The sequence below is a fragment of the Hyperolius riggenbachi genome, chromosome 4, assembly GCF_040937935.1.
Source record: "Hyperolius riggenbachi isolate aHypRig1 chromosome 4, aHypRig1.pri, whole genome shotgun sequence".
NCBI lineage: Eukaryota > Metazoa > Chordata > Amphibia > Anura > Hyperoliidae > Hyperolius > Hyperolius riggenbachi.
Window position 1 is genome coordinate 444799338 of NC_090649.1, and position 25222 is coordinate 444824559.

A 25222-nucleotide genomic window follows, 5' to 3' on the forward strand; every position below is an offset into this window, starting at 1 on the left:
TGGATCTGCCACACCCAGGAGCTTGTCCCCAACTGCTCTGAAACTTACCAAACACACAGGCAGAGGCGTATCTAGAGGGGTGCAGGCATGGCTCCTGCCATGGGCGCCACAGCTATCTGCCTCTGTGCTACGCCCCATTCCTTCCTGTCACTCAGAATTTACATCAATTCTGTTATCTGGAGAACATGGCTACTTCGTTTATGTATGTAGGGCTCACTTGGCTTAGTGTAAAGAGGACAGAGAGGAAATAAGAGATTTCTAAAATAGTAACTTCAGCAATATCCAGAGCCAAAAAACAGGCAACCATAACACATGGACACGAGAGAGGATGCAGTTTTTACAGGGAAAAGGGGCTCCGACCAGGGGTGGGGGCGCAATTTCAGTGTTTGCCATTGGCTCTATATTACCCAGATACGCCCCTGCACACAGGAGAAACTCACTTCCCAAACAGTTCTCTGCTGCTTATATAGAGCCTGCAGGCTGCTTGTAAGCCAATCAAGAAGTGCACATACACATGACACCTAGTCTGCAGTGATTGATTCAAACAGAAGCTGAGCTACTCAGCTAGTCATAGGAGGGGAGTCATAATCTCCACACACTCCCGTACACATAGCATCTACCCCTCTCCTGAGAGTAACCCCCCCCCCCCCCCCCCCCGAAAATAAGCCCTAGCACATATTTCTTCCCCCCAAAAAATATAAGACAGTTGTCTTATATTCGAGGAAGGACAGTACTTACCTATGAGAGGGAAGGCACTGGGTCCTATAGTTTCCTCTCCCCGTCCCCTCGTTCTAGTGTTGTATCCCCTGTTAGCAGTCTCCGACCCATGGGAAGCATCCAAAGGCTTCCCTCCACAGTGGTACATATCTAACTTTTTTTCCACTGCAGATTTACTTTAAATAAGCCACACCAGTTTATAGTCTTCATAGATTTGTACTGAAAATGTGGGCGATTGTGTGGCGCCTGTCTGATCTTCTGTTATCTCACGGTTTGGCCTTGTGATGGACTCTTCAGGATCTGCACAGAACGGGCTGCAGCTCATACTGCGGACGGGAGGCAGAAGATGGCCGCGGGGTGCTGAAGCAGGTGCTGTTGGCGTATGCCAGGTGGAACCAGTCTGTGGGTTACTGCCAGGGCTTCCATATTCTGGCTGCATTTATCCTCGAGGTCGTGGAGGGCGATGAGGGAGACGCACTGAAGGTGGGTACAGGTCTTATTCTCTATGCACTATACTCTCCGTACACTACATCAGAGGGCAATACAAAAGCTTGGCAGGTGAGCTTTTTGTCCCTAGGCTTGTGCAACGGAGAAGGTGCTCATGGAGGAAATACATAACCACACAAAATGCAACCACACAATACACACCCACACAATACACAACCACAGATCACACACAACCACACGAAACAAATGTTTCTAACAGACTTCAGGTGGAACTGAAAAGTTACTACCTATCACCAGATTAGTGAAAATTAGCAACAGGAACACCTGTTTTGCGTTATAAATTGACTGCAAGTTTAAGGTAGCCATACTGATATCAATTTCCCTGTCGACTAATAGCAGATTAGATCAGGGTTAGTCTATCCAACATGTTCTATTGGTCGTTTTTCAATTCATTTTTTAAACTATCGATCAGACAAGACAAACAATTTCAGTCAATGGATCAGGGGCGTAACTAAAAATTACTGGGCCCCCCTGAGAAACTTTGGATGGGGCCTCCTTCTGCCAAGCCCCTAAAGCCAGCCAACCCACTTTCTGCAGACACTGCACACTGCAGGCATTGTCTCTATCACTTACATTAGCTTCAGTGATAAAACGTGCCTGTTTTCACACATGCAGACACATATGGTTTGCAGTAAATGCATAGAGAAAACTGATGGACGAGTTTGCTCCCAGCCTCAGCTTATTACACTCACTCTGTCCTTCTCTGATGGAGCAGAACTGGCTCTGCAGACTTCTCCAGCTTCACTACAGTACACAGCACTTGGGGAGGGGTGGAGAGGTCGAAGGCTGGGGGCTGTACAGAAGAGCCTATTGAACACTGAATAGGGACTGTCTACAATCTTTGTTTGCAAAACTTTGTATGATTCGTTGTCAGTTGCAGATGCAGTCATTAAGACAATTGTGCAGAGAGCAGAAAGTGTTTTGTCTCCGTGCCCAGATTCCTCAAGTGTTACTACGGGACACAGCACTTGGGGATGGGCAGAACAGCGCTGTACAAAAGAGCCTGCTGAACACTGAATAGGGACTTTATATGATTCCTTGTTGGCGGCTGAGCAGATGCAGTAGTTAGAACAATTGTGCAGAGAGCAGAACGTTTTTTTCTCTCCTTGCCCTTAGTTGTCAGTCTGTCAGGACAGGGCCCCCTGCAGCTTCTGGGCCCCTCTGCGGCGGCATCCCTTGCAGGGTCTATTGTTCCGCCCATGCAATGGATGACCCATAGCATTGTGTTGCATTTATCAGTGCAAGGCTGCAATTCAAGTGATATTTAATAGATTTTGTGATAAAAATCAATTGAATATCGATGTGTTGTATGGTAGGAATTGATCCTTCTCTGATATGCTTGCAATCTTAGGGAAATTGATTGTTTCGCCACATCGGGTGGCCATCTATAAATGTATAACTAGCTTCAGTTGAGAATAATTTTATTATTATTACAGCAGAGTCACCGGCGGGGATTGCATGATGCCTGAAACATGTGCTTGCCGGTTGCTTTTGCAAAAGGCCTAAAAAAGCACAAATCTCTCCCCCTAAATACTTACCGAGCCTCCAGCAACATGTAGCAGCCTTACTACAGTGGCTAGCATGCTCCTAGCAGCTTTTTGGGTGTGTATAGTGTGTGTGTGTCTGTGTCTGTGTGTGTGCTCGTGCACGCGTGTGTGTGTCTGTGTGTGTGCTTGTGCGTGCGTCCTCCACTTATCTCTATAGCTGGTAATGAGTTTCTCCCCTGCAGATAATGATTCTCCTAATAGACAAGGTGCTGCCGGGGAACTACTTTGTGGATAATCTGCGGGGGCTGTCGGTGGACATGGCCGTGTTTCGGGAACTGCTGAGAATAAGGCTGCCGGAACTCTCCGACCACCTGGAGGCGCTGCAGAGCGGAGCTAATGCAGAGAGCAGCGGTAAGTCTGTATGATGTACTGAATGGGCCGAATTTACTAAGGTATCTCCAGAATTCCCAGAGGGGTCCTCAGAAGGGAGATCAAAAGTAATGCAGCTACTCAGGACTGGATCCCTTCAAAGTTGTCTGGTAGGGATTGGATAAGAATTTCTATCCTCACTTGGGTCATATCAGGTCATAGCACAGGTGTGCCGAGAGGTATGTGAATCAATGCCTGTGTGATGGCGTTTGCAGCATACCCCAATAGAGGGCAGCATGGGTCATATCAGATCACAGTGAGGCCTGGAACCCACTACAAAACGCTATCGCTAATCGCAATCGCTAGCGTTTTGTATGAGCGGTTTGCAAGCGATTTCAGAAGTGTTTTCAGGAGCGATTTTAAAAAGTGTATTCAATTTGCCAGCGGTTGTGTAGCGATTAGCGATTTAATTCTGATTGGTCATTTCAATTAATTTGTGCAGAAAAACGCTAGCAAAATCGCTCTGTGCAGGTTTTGATGAGCGATTTGTATACTTTACATTGCAGAAATGCTAAACGCCAAAAATGCAGCATGTCCTGCGCTTTGCGATTTGGTAATCGCAATCACTCCAGTGGAATTTGGCCCATCCATTAACATTAGCTGAGCGTTTAGGGAAATCGCTAGCGGTTTGAATCGCTCCCTAAACGCTCATAAAATCGCTCTAGTGGGTTCCAGCCCTGAGGGCCCATTCACACTAGAAATCGCTAAACGCTAATGCAAAACGCTGAGCGTTTTTCTGGCGTTTTTTCCTAGCGATTTTTCACTGTATAGAGAGCGTTTTTCCAGCGATTAGCGTTTTGCGATTTCTAGTTCAATTCAAATACTTTTATTGAAACGCTAATCGCTCCAGAATCGCTCAGAAAACGCTGCATGCAACGCGTTTGCGTTTCAGCAAATCACTAAACGCTTAGATGAGAACACTTACATACACTTTCATTGTGCACAGGTTTTTCAAATCGCTAGCGATTTTCAGCAAAGCTGAAATCGCTCTGAAAATGCACAAGTGTGAATGGGCCCTCAGAGTTGCTTGGAGGTTTGTAGATTAAGGGCTGTATGAGGGCTAGTGCACACCAAAAATCGCTAGTGTATTAGCAAACACTTTTTAAATGATTTTTAAAAAGGATTCCAGGCATGTGCCTAGCGATTTTCTATTTATGCCTAGCGATTTTCTATTTATGCCTAGCGATTTTTGGAGCATTTTGGTGTAGCAATTTTATCCTTCTTCTACACTTTGACCTGGAAGAGATCAGTTTTTAAAATAAAAATTCCTGTTCCTTCTACTAATTGACTGAAAGTTATAAAACATAGATGGGGTTTAAAGCGGATCGGAGATGAAAAACTAACTATGGGCTTGTGCACACCAGAGCGGTTCTGAAGCGTTTTTGAAAAACACTTGCAGGGGGAAAACCGCTTGGCTAATGAAAGTGAATGGGATGGTGCACACCAGAGCGGCTCGTTTTTTCCACAAACGCAAACTCAGGGGCTGCAGCATTTTTTAGATTTCTGAAGCGTTTCTGCCTCAAAGTATAGGAAAGTGGAAAACTGCTCTGGAAAACGCTAGATCAGAGCGGTTTTCCAGGCGTTTTTGTTACAGAAGCTGTTTAGTAACAGCTTTACTGTAACAATATTTGAACTCTACACAAAAACGCAGCAAAAAAATGTTAGGCATGTTTAGAAAACCTCTATATACACGCCTAGAATCGCTCTGAAAATCTGCTTAAAAAACCTCAAGCATATTGCAGATCTGCTAGAGGTTTTTGGTGTGCACTGGGCCTATGACAAGTAACTTGTCTATATATCTTATCTAAAGTTTAGATAGTTTACACAGCATATCTAGCTGCAAACAGCTTCAAAAGTATTTATTCCTGTGATACAATGAGGGCAGACATGTTCTGTTTGTCACATTGTCACAGGCTGAGGGCTGGAGATGCTATCAGCTTGCCTGTGTGTAAATTCAGTCCCCTCTTCTCCTCCCTCCTCCGCCTCTGAAATCAATCATTGGCTAGTAACTTCCTCCTCCAGCCCAGACTGAGCTCCCATAAGCCCTTGTTACAGTGCCAAGGCACAAAAGGAGCTGTGGCCGAGGCTTGTTTAGTTTATACGGAATTAGAGTATTAAAACAAAACAAAAAAAAGTATTTGGCTTGAGGAATGCCCTATAAACTATATAGTGTACAAGATACAGAGGCGCCAAAAGAATAAAAAGGTAATTAAATGAACTTAAAAAACCAACTGGTTAAACAGAGGAGGCAGCGGTGGTCTTACCCCCTCCAAACAGACACAGGCAAGGACTGCGATTCAGACAGTCAACAATTTATTCGGAACTCCAAAAAACAATGCAACGCGTTTCACGGGCCATACATCCCGCTTCCTCAGGCAAAATACAGTAGGAGTCACAGCATCTGTATTATATCAGCGAGCTCGGCGCCTCTGTGACTATATGAAAGGAACACAATTATGCAATGAGTAAAAGTTTATCTCAGATCCACTTCCAAGTGAGCAGAAAGTGTCAGTTTAGCCTAGGAGCTCCCCCTAGTGTTACACAAATGAAAATGCTTCAAGCTGTTTTTGCAATAGAACATCCTTCATCAGAAGACGCTGCATGGTCCAAGCTGCATAAAATTTGTATTAAATTCGCACGCAAGCCTAAATGTACCTATTCCTGTCTTGCAGGGGGCTATGAGCCGCCGCTCACCAATGTCTTCGCCATGCAGTGGTTCCTCACGCTGTTCGCCACGTGTCTTCCCACCCACACCATCCTAAAGATTTGGGACTCTGTGTTCTTTGAAGGTTCAGAGATAATTCTCAGGGTGGCTCTGGCTATTTGGGAAAAGCTGGGAGAGTAAGTTCAATCAATTCGATAATCAATAGTTTACTAAAGAGAGGTCTTGTGTGGCCAACATGCTCAGCTTTGTGAAGTGGTGAATGCAAATTTAGATGTAGTGTACTTTGCAAAGCCTTTTGAGACTGTTCCTAACAATAGCCTGGTAAAGGAGCTGAGGATGCAGAGAATAGGAGAAAATGTGTGTACGTGGATAGAGAACTGGTTAAGGGATGGAAGGCTAAAAGTGGTGGTAAACGGATCAGATTCACAGTGGGAAACTGTTAGCAGTGGGGTCCCGCAAGGCTCAGTACTAGGTCCAATCCTCTTCATTGTATTTATTAATAATTTTGAGATGCTAGTATACTACTCCCTCTGTATAAATCACTTGTGAGGCCACATCTGGAGTATGGGATATGGATTTGAGCACCACACTATAGGAATTACATTGATGTTATAGAGCAGGTACATGAGCCGACCCTTATTCCTTTTGCCTTGTTAGGCAGACAGAATGGTGCCGCAGTGCTGATGAATTCTACAGCACGATGGGGGGACTGACACAGGAGATGCTGGAGGGCAATCTGATAGACGGCCCTGAACTCATCCAGGTGAGAAGCTCTGGCTTTGCCATACAGCTGTTATACATGCAGAATCTTTGGTGTGTTGTGTTTACATACAGGGCTCTATTCACAATGGGCTGTTCGGTGAAATCATTTTGGTGGGTAAAATACCTAATTCTGTATTTTATACTTTTTTTTTTTCCCAAATTCACTAAAGTTTTCCCACATGAGGCAGAAGTTCAGTAATTTACAGAACAAACATGCCTCAATACACTAAGCCCTGCTCAGTAAGTGTCACTTACCAGCAGGTCAGCCCAGCAGGCAGCGAACTGTTTGTCTGCCTCTGAGATTTTCTGTCCATTGCATTCTGTCATCCCTTTAGTTTCAAAAATCTTTTATGAAAGAGAAATAAAAACGGTACATAGTTGCCAAAGAGACACCATCACCTAACATGGGTGATGGGACGGCATTGAACGGCATATAAATTCACAATCGTTACAGAAGCATGAAACACTGTGATAATTATGACATAGGTGGTAATTGATTGCGAATCTAGGTTAAATAGTTACATCTGTGAGTATAAATATACTGGTATACAAAGATACAAAAGCATAGATGTGTACATAAAGTCACAGAAAAGAAAAGAAAGAAATAAAAGTAACAGTTGTAGCACTGGGGATACTGTATGCTAGGTATTAGGAGGGTTGGAATGTATATATCACAGGAGAATATTGGAGGTAGTGTCATGGTGGGAGAAGTCAAGGCCAATGGGTGGTTGGCATGAGGTTGCTAGGATGGAAGTGAGATAGTATGACCCTCTTGCATTGATATTTCCTTAGCGGGATTAAGCCTCCAGAACCGTTGGGAAGCTAATATTTCCTCTAAAGTCTACCCATGGTTCCCAAATGTTGACAAATTGGTCCATTGTGTCTTTAACTAGAGCATTTAGACGTTCGCACACCATTATGTGATCTATTCTTCGTTCTAGTGTGGTCAGGGAAAGGGTAGGTTGAAGCCATTGGGAGGCTATATAGGTTTTGGCAGCCACTAGGATAAATTGTAGGAGTCTATGCTGCGCGTTTGTGAATCTAGGGGGTTTAAGGCCCAGCAGACAGATTTTAGAGTCTTTTGGAACGTGGGGGGAGAATAAGTTAGATATCTTTCTAATTAACTTCGACCAGAACAGTGCAGCTTTTGGGCATGTCCACCAAATGTGGAAGGTGGTCCCATTGACGGTACAACCGCGGAAACAGTGGGCAGATTGGGTTGGGTCGATTCTGTGGAGGCGAACAGGGACTAAGTATGATCTGTGTAGGAGTCTAAGCGAGGACTCCAAATTGGAGATCTGTAGGCTACCTCTAGAAAGGGTATCTAAGCATTGTGACCATTGTTCTTTAGTTAATGTTAGGCCAAGGTCCTTTTCCCAATCTAACATATAGGGAAATTTGTAGTCAGGGGGGGGTTGGTTGAAAGTACAGTATAAGAAGGATAAGATCCCTTTGCGCAGTGGGCTGTTAAGACAGATGCTCTCAAAAGAGGATTGCTGTGCTCCATGGCCAGGTGGTATTAAGGGGTTGAGGTAATGGAGGATTTGAGAAGCCCGAAAGTACTCTATGGGTGGTATATTTTTATCCTCGATTAATTGGTTAAGAGTGTAGAGCTTGCCTTTCGTTAAGAAGTCTCTGAGAGATGTCAGACCTTGGGACTGCCACCAATGGAAGGCTCTCGAGTCCTGGCCAGGGAGGAAATCCGGGTTTTTGAGGAGCTCCAGCTGTGGAGACGGTTGGGATTGTAATTTCAGTTTAAAGCGGCATCTGCGCCAGATGGTCAATGTATGGGCTGTCAAAGTGGAGTTTTTGGCTACAGCAGTTGGGATAGGTGTTTTAGCCCATAGGGCTCCTTTCCATGAGATTGGGGATAGGAGGGCGTTCTCTAGGGAGACCCAGATGGGAGTATGGGGGCCAGCATAGATTAGTGGTAGTGAGGCTAGTTGGGAGGCGTTAAAGTACCGTTTTAAGTGAGGGACTGAAAGACCCCCATCCTTCCTGTTCCAGTGCATAATTTTTCTCGAGATACGGGGGCGTTTGTCTCGCCAAATGAATTTAAATAGAGCTGTCTGTAGTTTCTGTAGGTCTGAAGTTAGTACTTGAATAGGCAGTACCCTGAAAAAGTATGTGAGTTTTGGTAACCACGTCATTTTTATAGCCGTGACTCTTCCAAGCCAGGAAAGATGGGGGTAGTTCCATAGCGACAAGAGGGTCAGTAGTTCTTGCACCAGGGGTCTATAGTTCCATTTATACGCTTGAGAAACATCATTGCATAACTTGACACCCAGGTATTGGATATAATGAGGCTGATACTGAAAGCGAAACACTGAGGCCATCATTCTACCCATATCTTTTGAGTAGTTACAGAACATAATTTCAGACTTGTCTACGTTAAGGTGCAGGCCTGAAATCAGACCAAAGGAGCGGAAAGTCTTCAGGAGATTGGGAATTGAAACCACGGGGTTGGTAAGAGTAAGAAGGACATCGTCCGCAAATAAGCTTAGCTTTGCTGTGTGAGGGGGAATAGTGTACCCCGAGATGTCAGGGTGTGATCTGATGTGTTCTGCGAGTGGCTCCATAACCAGAGCGAAAATGGCAGGGGACAGGGGGCAACCCTACCTCGTGCCTCGGAAGATATTAATAGGTTGGTAAGAGGTGCCAGGTAGTTTCAGTGTAGCTTGAGGAAGGGAGTATAGTAGTGTAAGCCACTGCATAAAGTTTCCTTGAATTCCCAATCTCCTGAAGACCCCAAACATATACGGCCATGTCACGGTATCAAAGGCCTTCTCAAGGTCTAAGGCCAATAGGACCAGTGGGGTTTTGGTTCTCTGGGCATGTGCGATGATGTTAAAGTTCCTCCTTAAGTTATCAGAAGCCTGCCTATGCGGGATAAAACCCACCTGGTCCCTGGAGACTAAACGAGGTAATAGTTTATTGAGACGAGCTGCAAGTATGGAAGTTAGAATTTTATAATCTAAATTTAGAAGGGAGATGGGGCGATAGTGTTTTGGGTTGAGGGGGTCCTTATGGGGTTTAGGGATGATAGTGATAGTGGATGCCAGAAATTCAGGGGGGATATGGCTCAGTTTTCGTAGTGAGTTTAGAGTTTTAGTTAGTGGGGTGATGAGGTGTGGGAGACATTTTTTGTAGTACAATGCTGAAAGACCATCCGGGCCTGGGGCTTTATGTAGTTTTAGTTTTTGGATTGTTTTAGTTACTTCTAGCTCAGAGAAGGGGTCATTTAGGGAAACTAGAGTTTCAGGAGCAACCACGGGAAGGTGTACTTGGTCTAGGAACTCGTTAATTTTGGTAGGGTCTTGTTGTGAGGGACAGTTATAGAGTTGGGAATAATATGAGTGAAAAAGTTCATGGATTTTGGCCGGGTCAGCTGTGACATTGCCCTCAGGGGTACGTATTTTATAAATATGGTTAATTTTTTCTTGTTGGCGAAGTTTGTTTGCTAGAAGGGTGTCTGCTTTATTAGCGTAGCGGTAAAATTTAGCTTTGGTCCATCTCATAGCCTTTTCAACCGTTCTAGATAGTACTAGGTCCAGCTCTAATTGTGTATCTTTTATTAGCTTGTATAAAAATCTAGAAGGGTCTGTTTGATTAAGCAGGGTCAGTCTTCTGAGTTTATATGAAAGGCGTAAAAAATTTTCAGAGCGTTGTTTTTTAAGGCGAGAAGATATCTGGATTAGTCTGCCCCTTATGAAGGCTTTGTGAGCTAGCCAGTTATTCATGGGGGAGGTGTCTTCAGGGACATTTTGATCGAAATATTGGGAAAGGGCTTCAAGTGTTTCACTGCGTGTGGTAGGGTCTATAAGAAGTGATTCGTTTAGTCTCCAGGGAGTTCTACGAGTGGCCGGAATCGAGTGTCCATACATATTAGAACAGCGTCGTGGTCGGACAATGGGGTAGGAATATGTCGTACATAGAGAAGCTGAGGGACCATAGAGGTTAGGAGTAGCATGTGATCCAGCTTGGCATATGTGTTATGTGCTACTGAGTGATGGGTGTACCCACGTTTATTGCCATAATATTCCCTCCAGGCATCAACCAAAAAGTTATCCTCTAGGAGAGTTTGAAGAGTAGCCCGTTGATGCTTGGTTAGTTTGTCGGGGGATGGTTTAGATTTTTCTAGGGCCTCATTCAGTGTGAAGTTGAAATCGCCACACCAGTATAACATTGTATTAGGTGCATGAGACACGAGTGGGGCAACCTCGAGGATTGTAGAAAATGCCTGTTCTGGGGGTGCATAGCAATTAATAATTTGTATATTTTGGGAATACAATGTCCCAGAAAGAATAAGGTATCTACCCGCCGGATCACATACCACTCCACCCACATCAATTGGCAATGAATTTTTAAGCAGGGTTGCTACTCCACGATGCTTCTTACCAGAGGTAGCCATGTAAAACTTTCTGTAGCTACTGTGCAGGTAGTTAGGATGAGATGTCTCGGAGAAGTGTGTTTCCTGCAAACATATTATATCAGGGGTAAGGCGTTGAATGTCAGCGAATAGTTTTCTACGTTTTTGTGGAGAGTTAAGACCCCTAGCGTTCAAAGAAAGCAACTTAAGTGAAATAGACATGGATTAGTCTAGACTTATGCCTACATAGCATCCTGGGTATACAACTCCAACTTCTCCTGGATAAATCCCCAAAACAGAAATAAAATTTAAACAGAAAACAATAACAAACAGCAGCAACAGTCAGTGAGGTGGTTAAGCCACCTATATTAGTCTGATACCGAGGGATGGGGGGGTCCCATATTATTGGGTACGACCTCATTCCTCAATAGCGGGGTACAACATAGGATCCCTGACCGAGAAGGGCATATAGCATACATTATAACCTGTAAGGTAATGTGGGGTAATCTGCTACCCATAATATGTGCTAGTTAAATAAGGCACATTATGATTGAAGCTGCTCCTGCAGGCACTGTTGGTGTCTCATGGTGGCATAAAGGCCTGCCGCTTGAGGTTGCGGTTAGTTTATGCAGTTTATTGCCAAGGTTGATCCTAGTAGAGGATATAAGAGGAAAGACTCAAAAGTCCTAGATTTTAATGGCAGCTTCCCATGAGGGGAAATAGGCTAAGGCAGTTCGAGCAGGAGAGATGGTAGCCAGATAGATACTAAAGTGCGTCAGGGCAGGAGCTCCAGGCAAAAGTTTAGGCGGTTCGTTGGAGCCAAAATGGCGTCTATAATCTTTGAGTTCGTTTAAACGGTGGAGTAAGGACCAAAAACGAAGTAGGAAAACTCCAAATGATTGTGGAGAGGAGGGTATTGGGATCTTATCAATATATATCGCTATACTTAGCTGTCTGAAGGTGTTGGAGAGGCGTTCTGGTCCCGCTGTCTCCTCGTTCCAGTCCTCCATATCCTTTCAGGCCTCTGGGAAGGAGGAAGGGGGGCTGGAGCCGGTAAGGCAGATGCGGAGGTGGGAAGCTGTTCCAGGCGTATGTCGGCCTCCTCCAGGATCTTTTTGCCCTCAGCGGCAGTTCTAATGACATGCAAAACTTCTCCTATTTGGAAAGCAAGTTGGCAGGGAAACCCCCAGCGATAGCGTATCTTCTCCCTAATCAAGGTGAGGGTAACCTGTCTCATCGAGCGTCTTTTCTGAAGGGTCAGCGGAGAGAGATCGGAGTACAGTTGAACCGACTGCGGGACCCCGGGTAGTGTGGAGAGGCTGCGAGCTGCTGCCATGAGCTGGTCTTTCACTTCACCATAATGGAGTTTAAGTACGACATCACGGGGAAGGTTGGAGTTTCGCGGTCGGCCCAGTGCTCTATGTATTCTGTCCATGCGGAACATGGAGCGATCAAGCTGAGGGAGCAGGTCCGCAAAAAGATTAGTAGCTACTTCCCTGATCTCCGTAATCGTTTCGGGAAGGCCCCGGATGCGCAGGTTGGAGCGGCGGGCTCTGTTCTCGAAATCTTCGAGCTTGTTTTCCAGTTGGGTTATCCTTTCCTCCTGGGAGTCCAGCCTTTGTTTGTCGTCAGCTAGTGCGTCCGCTATTTCATCATGGCGGGTTTCTAGGTCGTTAACCCTTTCGCCAATGTCCCCAATTTGGGCGGTAATGTCGCGGACTGCCGAGGCCAGCTCTTGCTTGAAGAAAGCTTTCAGTTCCCGATACTGGTCTGGTTGCGGGCTTAGGTGGGCTGGAGTTAGTGGAGGTTCCGAGAGAGAACTTCCAGGGGAGGAAGGAGCCGAGCCTTGTGTCGCAGCCTCCGCCATCTTGGAATCCAACTTCTCCCGCTGACGATTCAATAAAGCTTTTATCGTGCCCGGGGCGGCTTCAGGTGAGTTCTTGGCCCCCTTTCGCTTGCCTCCCATGCTTAATAAGGTGTCGGTGTGCAGAAGAGTGGGCTAGCTGTCCCCAAAATGCTTAAAAAGAGCCCATAAATCTCGGTCAGGCACGGAGCCAGCAGGGTTCACATCCGTCCTCGCTGGCGCCGCGCATGCGCCCCCCTTCTGTCATCCCTTTAGATGTGCTGCAGCCACCAGGGGGAGCTCTTCTGTATGCTAGAATACAGATTTACACATCTAAAGGGATGCAGGAAAGCCCTCAGAATTGTCATCTTCCTCTGCTATGATACAGTAAAACACCCACCCGATACCCCATCCAGGGGCGTATCTGAGTAATATACAGCCTATGGCAAACACTAAAATTGTGCAAGTCCAGTGGCATAACGGCATGCGGTTTTGCATAAAAATCTGTATAGCTGCGCTGTGCACTTGAAGAAACAAAACAATGCAGACAAATGCATTAGTGGGGAAAGTGTGAGTGCTTTTTTAAATAGGTTGACGGTAGGAGGAAGCTTAATGGGATGAGGGCAGGGGCGTAGCAATAGCTATAGCAGCCATAGTAGCTGCAATGGGGCCCTGGAGCAGAGGGGACCCAGTGGTTACGTAATCCATTCACCATTACCTTTCTTGTGTTCCTCCACCCTCTGACTTTGTCTCAGTGCCCATGAACTATCTGCAGTGTTAGTTGCAGGAAAATGTAAACTGTCCAATGAACTCTTATCCATAGGGTAGGGGCAGGTGGCATTGCTTACGTGCCGACATCTGAAGGGCCCCATGAAAGTTTTGCTATGGGGCTCCATAATCTCTAGCTACGCTGCTGGATGAGGGAGGGTATTCTATGGAGAAGGGGCAGCTCTAGAGAAGTCTTTGAACCGCTCATGGGAAGAGGTTATGAGTGTGTATGGGGGTGGGGGGGATTTAAAGGCAAAGCACATGTGGTTGAATAGGACTTGTTATTAGTTATATGTGCTCTGATGTTGTGTGTTTTGCGCAGACTGTTTACTCCATGGCCCCATTTCCGTTACCACAACTTGTTGAGCTGAGGGACACATTCACCTACAATATCACCCCCTTCCCGGCACCTGTGAAGTCCGCTTCATTCTCTGGGTGAGTATTTCAGGCTGCCACACAATCATCAGGGTGGATTTATCAAAGTACCTATATGTTCTCTACCGAAGCACAGTAAGCTTACATACCTTTACTTTGTCCTGGTGATGTCCTCTTCCTCCAGCTTTTCCCACTTCCTGCTTGTAGACTGGCAGCAAATCTACAGACAGGAAATGGAGATGTCTGAGGAACAGCACAAGTAAAAGGACCGTTAGCCAAACCAGTACCTTGTTAAAGGTGTCCATTGATGACACAATCTTAATTGTACATCTTACCAAACCTATGTGGAAAAAGGTTGAATCAATGTATACACCATAAATGGATATACTTTGGGTAGTCCCTCATATTACATAGTTGTCTTAAAGAGAATCTGTAAGAAAGAGCCCCTGGGGTGTACTTACCTCGGGAGGGGGAAGCCTCTAGATCCTCTACAAGCAAGGGGAGGGGGAAGAGGCAGGAGGGAGAGAAACACTGTATGTGTAACTCCTTATAGTTTATTGGCTAATTTAAAAGAAAAACAGTAAGCTTTCAACTTGTAAGCCTTCTTCAGACTCTATTCCTGTTGACTGACAATGTTAGAACATACAATCAGAAGGAGGTAGGGGGATTTTTTTTTTTTGTGTGCAAATATAAGTGTCATCCAGACACATTAATTACAAGGGATCTTGAAAGGATTGTGAGGTGTTTATGCTAAATAGATAAGACTCTTGGTTTATTTAATGCCTTCATAGACTTCATAGACATGGAGAGTTTTTTACAGACCCTATCCTGTTCACTGTATGCTGCTGGAGCCTGGAAACAGTTAACGGAGTGGTGGTGGGGGGGGGGGGGGGGGGGCAGAGCCCCAGCATGCCCAAGTTTAGCACCACCCATGAGGACTGACTTATGCAATTGGGAAAAATCCTGTTACAATTGCATTACACTAATGGTAATGCTGCTGTGTGATTTTCATCAGTTTGACAACAACCTAGCGTTTTGTGATCTGCAAGTGATAATAATTGCATTGCAAATCACAGCCAGTGGAAAACTGCCCTAATGCTCAGGGGGGCAGAGATGATGATACCATTGCACAATGTTACTCAGCTTCTATGGCCATGTTTATGTTTTAGGTACCCAAACCGAATGCCCAACAGCGATGAGGAATCTGACTTCGATGATGAAGCTGGTGCTGTTGGATGTCTGGGCCCGATAAGTGGACTTTTGGCCCCTGAACTGCAGAGAAACCAGAAGCACATAAGAGGTAAGTTATCATTTCAGATTACTGTTCAAACCTCAACCAACCAAAGTCTCTGAAATGTATAAAGAGGCATCTGCTCTCACAGAGATAGGGCAAACTGGAGGAGGCCATACATTGGTCGACTCTTTTCACCGATATCCAGCCGATTCGATCAACTGATCAAATCTATTGAGCAAATCAAAGCTGCAAAGAATTCCCAATAGATCAATTTTCAGCCAAAATCAATCGATTCGAATGATGTCACCGCACAGAAGATATCGCATGATGGTGGGTCAGGTGCGTATCATTAGTGGAGTTCAATTTTGTAATGCGCGGTGTAGGCAGGGAAGCTTACGCTCACTTGTCCACGCCTCCTCCCAGGCCTTCTCTCCACCGCTGGGGCTTCTTTCTATCTCTTCTGTCCTGGGGCCCCTGTGACACACCACAAACACTAGAGGCCTCTAGTGGTCATGTTAGGTACATGCCACAGTGCTCTATAGTGTTTGGTCTCTAGTGTTTAGTCACAAAGAGAGAAGACATGGGAGAAGGAACTGGCGAATAGGTGAGAGCTTCTACGCTCTGCATAACTGGGGGAACGGGAAATGGATGGGAAGACCTGGCATCGATTGTCTACTGCAAACTATTGAACATCTGTGTAGAGTGTGTGCAGGGATTTGATCAGATAGGCGATTTGGAGATGATTTGCTGAGGTTCTCCGGCCCTGGTAATAATCAGAGAGAATAAGTCATCCAGCCAACCCAGCCTGGAAAGCTTACATCGTTCTTTACTACCTAGGAGCCGGTAGTCTCTCTCCTTTCAGCATCACTATGAGGGTGCGGGGTATAGCGTCACCATCAGAGAGGTGATAATGTGAGTGCCGAGAGGAGCATCATATCTCACCTGTCCGGCTGGCATGCTCCTTCTCTCTTCCTCAACTCATCCTCCTATCATCATGGTTCCCTAGAAGCGGCATTTCTGTCCCTGTGACCGGCGAGCCTGTCACGTTAGAGAGTACATGCCTGTGAGGAACGGAGGAGAGGCGATGGTGAGGAGATACAGGAAGGAGGCGAGAGCACAGCTCGAGACTTATGAGATATGACACTATTTGGGGGGGGGGGGGGGGGGGGGTGAAGGGCCACGTAATACTGCTATTGGGCGGGCGCCATGTTCATGTTTACTCAGGGCCATATTTGTAGCGCACATGAGAGTTTCTGAAATCACTCCTGAAGTAAGAGGGATATGGAGGCTGATCTACAGTATTTATTTCAAACCTACCAGTTGCCTGGCTGACCTACTGATCCTCTGTCTCTAATACTTTTAGGCCATGGACCCTGAACAGGCATGCAGATCAGGTGCTCTGACTGAATTAGTTGCATGCTTGTTTGCTTGTTTCAGGTGTGTCATTAGACACTACTGCAGCCAGAGAAATCAGCAGGATTGCCAGGCAAGTGGTATTGTTTAACAAGAAATAAATACAGCAGCCTCAATATTCCTATCACTTTAGGTGTACTGCAAGGATGAGTGAATGGGCGGTGGTGTGACTGCAGCATCCACAGATTAACCACTTGCCGACCGCCCACAACCGATGGGCGGCGGCAAAGTGGACGCCGAAAGGACTGCAATACGCCCATCGGCATTGCGTCCTTTCGGCATGCCGGGGGAGCGATCGCGTCACTGGTGACGCGTGCTCCCCCGGCAACTGGCTCCGCACACCCGCGACGACAACCCGCCAGCCGTTCGAAAGCACCGGCGGGTTGTTAACCCTACGATCGCCGCATACAAAGTGTATAATACACTTTGTAATGTATACAAAGTGTATTATACAGGCTGCCTCCTGCCCTGGTGGTCCCAGTGTCCGAGGGACCACCAGGGCAGGCTGCAGCCACTCTAGTCTGCACCAAACACACTGATCCTGCCCCCCCCTTCCCTCTGATCGCCCACAGCACCCCTCAACCCCCCCCCCCAACCCACCCCTCAGACCCCTGTTTACACCCAATCACTCCCCTAATCACCCATCAATCTCTCCCTGTCACTATCTGTCAACGCCATTTTTTTTAGTTTAGGACCTAACTGACCCCTGGGGGCTCCTGATCACCCCCCACCCCTCAGATTCTCCCCAGACCCCCCCCCCCCCCCGTGTACTGTATGCATCTATCCCCCCTGTAATAACCCATTGATCACCTGTCAATCACCCATCAATCACCCCCTGTCACTGCCACCCATCAATAAGCCCCTAACCTGCCCCTTGTGGGCAATCTGATCACCCACCCACACCATCAGATCGCCCGCAGACCCGACGTCAGATCACCTCCCAAGTGCATTGTTTACATCTGTTCTCTCCTCTAAACACCCACTAATTACCCATCAATCACCCCCTATCACCACCTGTCACTGTTACCCATCAGATTAGACCCTAATCTGCCCCTTGCGGGCACCCAATCAACCGCCCACACGCTCAGATTGCCCTCAGACCCCCCCCCCCTTATCAATTCGCCAGTGCATTATTTACATCTGTTCTTCCCTGTAATAACCCACTGATCACCTGTCAATCACCTATCAATCACCCCCTGTCACTGCCACCCATCAATCAGCCCCTAACCTGCCCCTTGCGGGCAATCTGATCACCCACCCACACCATCAGATCGCCCGCAGACCCGACATCAGATCACCTCCTAAGTGCATTGTTTACATCTGTTCTCTCCTCTAAACACCCACTAATTACCCATCAATCACCCCCTATCACCACCTGTCACTGTTACCCATCAGATCACACCCTAATCTGCCCCTTGCGGGCACCCAATCACCCGCCCACACGCTCAGATTGCCCTCAGACCCCCCCCCCCCCTTATCAATTCGCCAGTGCATTATTTACATCTGTTCTTCCCTGTAATAACCCACTGATCACCTGTCAATCACCCATCAATCACCCACTGTCACTGCCACCCATCAATCTGCCCCTAACCTGCCCTTTGCAGGCAATCTGATCACCCACCCATACCATCAGATCGCCCTCAGACCCGACGTCAGATCACCTCCCAAGTGCATTGTTTACAGCTGTTCTCTCCTCTAAACACCCACTAATTATCCATCAATCACCCCCTGTCACTGCTACCCATCAGATCAGATCCCTATCTGCCCCTAGGGCACCCAATCACCCGTCCACACCCTCAGAACGCCCTCAGACCCCAGCCCTGATCACCTCGCCAGTGCATTGCTTGCATCTATTCCCTCCTCTAATCACACCTTGAGACACCCATCAATCACCTCCTGTCACCACCTAGCACACCTACCCATCAGATCAGGCATTAATTTGCCCCGTGTGGGCTCCTGATCACTCAGCCAAACCCTCAGATCCCCCTCAGACCCCCTTCCGATCACCTCCCCAGTGCATTGATTGCATCTATTTTCCCCTCTAATCACCCCCTGAGACACCCATCAATCACCTCCTGTCACCCCCCTCGCACTCCTATCCATCAGATCAGGCCCAATACAACCTGTCATCTAAGAGGCCACCCTGCTTATGACCGGTTCCACAACATTCGCCCCCTCATAGACCACCTGTCATCAAAATTTGCAGATGCTTATACCCCTGAACAGTCATTTTGAGGCATTTGGTTTCCAGACTACTCCTCACGGTTTTGGGCCCCTAAAATGCCAGGGCAGTATAGGAACCCCACAAATGACCCCATTTTAGAAAGAAGACACCCCAAGGTATTCCGTTAGGTGTATGACGAGTTCATAGAAGACTTTATTTTTTGTCAAAAGTTAGCGGAAATTGATTTGTATTGTTTTTTGTGTCATTTTCCACTAACTTGTGACAAAAAATAAAACCTTCTATGAACTCACCATACACCTAATGGAATACCATGGGGTGTCTTCTTTCTAAAATGGGGTCACTTGTGGGGTTCCTATACTGCCCTTGCATTTTAGTATAGTGTGTTTTGTGGTGTATTTTTACACATACCCATGCTGGGTGGGAGAAATATCTCTGTAAATATACAATTGTGTGTAAAAAAAATAAAAAAATTGCCATTTACAGAGGTATTTCTCCCACCCAGCATGGGTATATGTAAAAATACACCCCAAAACACATTATACTACTTCTCCTGAGTACAGCGATACCACATATGTGGCACTTTTTTGCACCCTAACTGCGCTAAGGGGCCCAAAGTCCAATGAGTACCTTTAGGATTTCACAGGTCATTTTGAGAAATTTGGTTTCAAGACTACTCCTCACGGTTTAGGGCCCCTAAAATGCCAGGGCAGTATAGGAACCCCACAAGTGACCCCATTTTATAAAGAAGAAGACACCCCAAGGTATTCCGTTAGGGGTATGGCGAGAGGCAGGAAGCCCACTCGTCTGTCTGTTTTCTGCACACCAGGGGCTCGATTCACAAAGCGGTGATAACTCAGTTATCACGCCTAAAAGACTTTAGGCGTGATAACCTTTTCACCACTGAGTTATCACCGCTTTTTCCTGCTCTTCGCGCGAAGTTACCGCGCGTACGCGCGTGAGAGCGCGCGCAAAGTCCCATAGGACTTAATGGGAGCTTCGCGCGAAGCGTCGGGTGCTGCGCGCGCACTTACGCGCGTACGCGCGGTAACTTCGCGCGAGTTTCTTCTTATCATGCCTAAAGTGAGTTTAGGCGTGATAAGGGCCTTTTCACCAGCGTGCAAACACTTTGCACCGCTTTGTGAATCAAGCCCCATGTGTGTCTGTATGGGTGAAAAAACATGCACATTTTATGACAGAAGCTAAAGTAGATAGAGAAAATGCCTGCAGTGCTTCACTGCTGTCTGTTTTTATCTGCATGGGGAAAAACACATTCAAGTGTGCACTAGCCAAGGGAATAACATTGGTTCTCAGTTTACCTGTGCAGAAAGCGAGGGGGTCATCCAAAGTTTTGCAGGGGGCCCCAGTGATTTCTAGTTCCGCCCCTGGTAACGTGTGACTGACATTCATCCTCTATATGTTCTCCAGGTCAGGGGGAGGAGCAGAATGCAGGCAGCATCACACACCTCAGTCCTGGCGCAGTACACTCCTCTCATGGAGAACACCAAGCTCTGCTCAGCAGTATGATGATGGAGCGCATGACGACGGACATCTCCTTCCTGCAGCGACAATACTGCAGCATGAAGAGGAGGCAGCTGCAGCAAAAGCACCGCGTCTACATCACAGCAGGTAACATCCAAGAGCCATGACACGCACAGTCCCCAGATAGCAGGCAGCTCCACACTGCGCCAGACCAACTTATCAGCTGCTGAGATTCTTTAGCTTAGTTTGAAATTGTCTGCTGCTCGCATGCAAACTTAGAAACTGTTCAACATATTAATAATCTCTGCTCAAGTGTATGACCTCATTACCCATAGTCTTGTGTTTTGTGACAACCGCCACTCATCAGATCTTCCTCCTGATTCTAAACTGTCACCTTTACAGACTTATCCATCCTCCCAATGCTCCTCATCTGCTGGTCCTCTCTGCCTATCCTGTCACTGACTCCTCCCACAATTCATCATCTGCTCCTCCTCCATGCCTATCCTGTCACTGACTCCTCCCACAGCTCCTCATCTGATGCTCCACTGTGCTAATCATGTGATTGACTCCTCCCACAACTCCTCATCTGCTTTTAGTCGGTTGAGAGTTGTAAATATGATTATAAATTCGTTTTCATTCTGCTTGTCATTTTTCTTTCAGATAAAGGCCCTGTGAGCAGTGTTCTGCTGTCTCCGATAAATCACCCCCTAGTTGTGAACCATCTGTTAATTGGCAAGAGGCTGGAGACAGTGAACAATTCTGGCTCCATCAACCACCTGAGGGCATCTAAGTCTTTGATTCTGTCTAGTGAAAAAAAGAGAGAGAGGTTGGATTCTACCTGCTGTACTCAGGTCTCAGAGAAGAGGCGGAACATTGCCAGAACCAAATGTCATCTTGGTTGTGGTGGCACAAATGGAGTTATACAAGGACCAAGGGACCTCAGAAACTATGAAGCTTGTACAGTTCCAGGAAAAGAGGACTTAGTGCAGGACTTGGTGAGAAATAGAGATGACTCAGGCAGGACGGCTGTGAAGGATGATGGACTCTCTTCTGAGCCGGCTCTCCAGGGTGAAAACACATTGACTGTTGTACAGAGCAAATTTGAAGCGTTGGAGCTGAACTCCATCAAAGACACCAAAGAGAAACCTCAGATGACCTCTTTTATTCAGTCTTCCAGTGAAAGATTTCAGAGAGGACATGTCTTCACCCCGTTCCCAAACATTAAACCGCTCAGACAATCTGCAACTGCCAGGAATTTGGGTTTATATGGACAGAACTGTAGAACTCCAGCTGTAAACTTCCCACATATAAGAAAAAAAAAAGCTTAGACACGAATGCTAATCATGCTACAGGGAGCAAGAGAAGATAGCAGAGGAATTACACTGTCCCTCCTCAGCTCCATCATTCCTTCCATGGAGAAAGGGGCCACAGATGGCACTGTCCCTCCTCAGCTCCATCATTCCTTCCATGGAGACAGGGGCCACAGATGGCACTGTCCCTCCTCAGCTCCATCATTCCTTCCATGGAGACAGGAGTCACAGATGGCACTGTCCCTCCTCAGCTCCATCATTCCTTCCATGGAGAAAGGGGCCACAGATGGCACTGTCCCTCCTCAGCTCCATCATTCCTTCCATGGAGAAAGGGGCCACAGATGGCACTGTCCCTCCTCAGCTCCATCATTCCTTCCATGGAGACAAGGGCCACAGGTGGCACTGTCCCTCCTCAGCTCCATCATTCCTTCCATGGAGAAAGGGGCCACAGATGGCACTGTCCCTCCTCAGCTCCATCATTCCTTCCATGGAGACAGGGGCCACAGATGGCACTGTCCCTCCTCAGCTCCATCATTCCTTCCATGGAGACAGGAGTCACAGAGGGCACTGTCCCTCCTCAGCTCCATCATTCCTTCCATGGAGACCGGGGTCCCAGATGGCACTGTCCCTCCTCAGCTCCATCATTCCTTCCATGGAGACAGGGGTCACAGATGGCACTGTCCCTCCTCTACTCCTCATTCCTTCCATGGAGACAGGAGTCACAGATGGCACTGTCCCTCCTCAGCTCCATCATTCCTTCCATGGAGAAAGGGGCCACAGATGGCACTGTCCCTCCTCAGCTCCATCATTCCTTCCATGGAGACAGGGGCCACAGATGGCACTGTCCCTCCTCAGCTCCATCATTCCTTCCATGGAGACAGGGGCCACAGATGGCACTGTCCCTCCTCAGCTCCATCATTCCTTCCATGGAGAAAGGGGCCACAGATGGCACTGTCCCTCCTCAGCTCCATCATTCCTTCCATGGAGAAAGGGGCCACAGATGGCACTGTCCCTCCTCAGCTCCATCATTCCTTCCATGGAGACAGGGGCCACAGATGGCACTGTCCCTCCTCAGCTCCATCATTCCTTCCATGGAGACAGGAGTCACAGAGGGCACTGTCCCTCCTCAGCTCCATCATTCCTTCCATGGAGAAAGGGGCCACAGGTGGCACTGTCCCTCCTCAGCTCCATCATTCCTTCCATGGAGACAGGGGTCACAGATGGCATTGTCCCTCCTCAGCTCCATCATTCCTTCCATGGAGAAAGGGGCCACAGGTGGCACTGTCCCTCCTCAGCTCCATCATTCCTTCCATTGAGACAGGAGTCACAGATGGCACTGTCCCTCCTCAGCTCCATCATTCCTTCCATGGAGAAAGGGGCCACAGGTGGCACTGTCCCTCCTCAGCTCCATCATTCCTTCCATGGAGACAGGAGTCACAGATGGCACTGTCCCTCCTCAGCTCCATCATTCCTTCCATGGAGACAGGAGTCACAGATGGCACTGTCCCTCCTCAGCTCCATCATTCCTTCAATGGAAAAAGGGGCCACAGAGGGCACTGTCCCTCCTCAGCTCCATCATTCCTTCCATGGAGAAAGGGGCCACAGATGGCACTGTCTCTCCTCAGCTCCATCATTCCTTCCATGGAGACAGGGGCCACAGATGGCACTGTCCCTCCTCAGCTCCATCATTCCTTCCATGGAGACAGGAGTCACAGAGGGCACTGTCCCTCCTCAGCTCCATCATTCCTTCCATGGAGAAAGGGGCCACAGATGGCACTGTCCCTCCTCAGCTCCATCATTCCTTCCATGGAGAAAGGGGCCACAGATGGCACTGTCCCTCCTCAGCTCCATCATTCCTTCCATGGAGACAGGGGCCACAGATGGCACTGTCCCTCCTCAGCTCCATCATTCCTTCCATGGAGACAGGGGTCACAGATGGCATTGTCCCTCCTCAGCTCCATCATTCCTTCCATGGAGAAAGGGGCCACAGATGGCACTGTCCCTCCTCAGCTCCATCATTCCTTCCATGGAGACAGGGGCCACAGATGGCACTGTCCCTCCTCAGCTCCATCATTCCTTCCATGGAGACAGGGGTCACAGATGGCATTGTCCCTCCTCAGCTCCATCATTCCTTCCATGGAGAAAGGGGCCACAGGTGGCACTGTCCCTCCTCAGCTCCATCATTCCTTCCATGGAGACAGGAGTCACAGATGGCACTGTCCCTCCTCAGCTCCATCATTCCTTCCATGGAGACAGGGGCCACAGGTGGCACTGTCCCTCCTCAGCTCCATCATTCCTTCCATGGAGACAGGGGTCACAGATGGCACTGTCCCTCCTCAGCTCCATCATTCCTTCCATGGAGACAGGAGCCACAGATGGCACTGTCCCTCCTCAGCTCCATCATTCCTTCCATGGAGACAGGGGTCACAGATGGCACTGTCCCTCCTCAGCTCCATCATTCCTTCCATGGAGACAGGAGCCACAGATGGCACTGTCCCTCCTCAGCTCCATCATTCCTTCCATGGAGACAGGGGTCACAGATGGCACTGTCCCTCCTCAGCTCCATCATTCCTTCCATGGAGACAAGGGCCACAGGTGGCACTGTCCCTCCTCAGCTCCATCATTCCTTCAATGGAAAAAGGGGCCACAGATGGCACTGTCCCTCCTCTGCTCCATCATTCCTTCCATGGAGACCGGGGTCACAGATGGCACTGTCCCTCCTCAGCTCTATCATTCCTTCCATGGAGACAGGGGCCACAGGTGGCACTGTCCCTCCTCAGCTCCATCATTCCTTCCATGGAGACCGGGGTCACAGATGGCACTGCCCCCCTCGACTTCATCATTCCTTCCATGGAGACAGGGGTCACAGATGGCACTGTCCCTCCTCAGCTCCATCATTCCTTCCATGGAGACCGGGGTCACAGATGGCACTGCCCCCCTCGACTTCATCATTCCTTCCATGGAGAAAGGGGCCACAGGTGGCACTGTCCCTCCTCTGCTCCATCATTCCTTCCATGCAGAAAAAGGTCATAGATGACACTGTCCCTCTACTCCATCATTCCTTCCATGGAGACAGGGGTTATAGATGACTCTGTCCCTCCTCTACTCCGCATAACTACCGACTGCTGGTGTCAGCATCAGAAACACTTCCTATGTCTATATATTGCTGTATATTGGTATGTAGCTCCGCCCTCTCACTGATGCTTAGGCTAAGCTGCGGAGCGAAGCAGAATTCTTCCCCCAGAGCATTCTGGGAGACCAAGCATTATTTGTACTGGCTTCAGTATTCTCAGAAACAGATATTCTGCATTGATCACCTGGCAGGACTAAGGCCTCTTTTCCACGGACTGTTGATAGGCAGTGAAATGCCTTTCATACTCTCACAACTGCTTGCTGCTGCCTGGTGACTACTCACTGCTGCCTTATAACTGCTCACTGCTGCCTGGCAACTGCTTGCTGAGCACACAGCTCAACAGTCCGTGGAAAAGAGGCCTAAAGATGACACCGCCTGTGGTAAACTTCAGAATGTGAAACAGAGAGAGAAAAGATTTTACAAACGGCAAACACTGACTAAATCATTTATAAATTAACATTGTAAAACAATAAGCAGTTTTATTATTACGTTATTTTCACTACAGTTCCTCTTTAACGCAGTTGGCGCAAATCTTATCCAATGTTG

The 25222-nt window shown here is 47.7% G+C and overlaps 1 protein-coding gene and 1 pseudogene across 7 annotated transcripts in view; one reads left to right on the plus strand and one right to left on the minus strand.

The window, feature by feature from the left end:
- The window catches only part of LOC137504364 (TBC1 domain family member 30-like), a 30251-nt pseudogene extending 8291 nt beyond the window's left edge, over window positions 1-21960 (plus strand).
- The window catches only part of LOC137504365 (uncharacterized), a 73341-nt gene that overhangs the window by 40488 nt on the left and 7631 nt on the right, over window positions 1-25222 (minus strand). For 5 of the 7 annotated variants that reach the window (XM_068232685.1, XM_068232690.1, XM_068232689.1 and 2 more), the window contains exon 3: window positions 14072-14142. The exons of 1 other annotated variant lie outside the window; for it this stretch is intronic. The gene's annotated coding sequence lies outside the window, so the exon portion shown is untranslated. Of the gene's footprint in view, window positions 1-14071; window positions 14166-25222 lie in introns of all 7 variants that reach the window. One more of the 7 variants, XM_068232684.1, reaches the window with a different exon arrangement.